Source organism: Seriola lalandi, unplaced genomic scaffold, assembly GCF_002814215.2.
Source record: "Seriola lalandi dorsalis isolate HSWRI2012SDOR001 ecotype SW California unplaced genomic scaffold, Sedor1 jcf7180002054292, whole genome shotgun sequence".
NCBI lineage: Eukaryota > Metazoa > Chordata > Actinopteri > Carangiformes > Carangidae > Seriola > Seriola lalandi.
Window position 1 is genome coordinate 12,408 of NW_019524845.1, and position 624 is coordinate 13,031.

Below are 624 nucleotides of genomic sequence, written 5' to 3' on the forward strand. Positions count from 1 at the left end.
GCAAGATATAAAACCCGCTTTTTTTAACTGTCGTGTCACTGACAATTTTAAATCTCTGTAATAAAAAATCTAAAACAGCACAATATACTCAGATCAAGATTGAGTGTAATGATAAAAGTCCAAAGTGCAGTGAAACAAAGAGGAAGTCTTTGGAAGTTACTATGTCCTAATACTTCTACAGCAGTGGCGATTGCTCTAAGACTGCAAGGGAAGCTCAGCTTCCCCTAAAATGTCAACAAAATAAGTGGTGAAATATGTACTGTTGTGTGAACATTTCATTGACTAAATATGCGCTAGAACTCGTTCATCTTTTGTTCAGAATCAGCTACTTATCAGTAACCGACACGACTTCTTCTCATTCATCCCCGCAGCGCCACAGTGCTTTACACAGTGTAGAGACGCTAGGTAAACCAGTTAATGCAACTTATCTTGGACACTCATTGTACTAGATGCTTCAGTGACGGAGCCCACGCTGCAGGACGAGCAGCACAGGCAGGAGCTGCAGCAGCAAACACATGACAGCATAACCAATGATCCGAGAGGAAAACGTGTATAATCATGCTGCCTGGACATTCCCACAACCAGATATGCAGCAATTCATTCTATAAGCCTATGACTCTCATG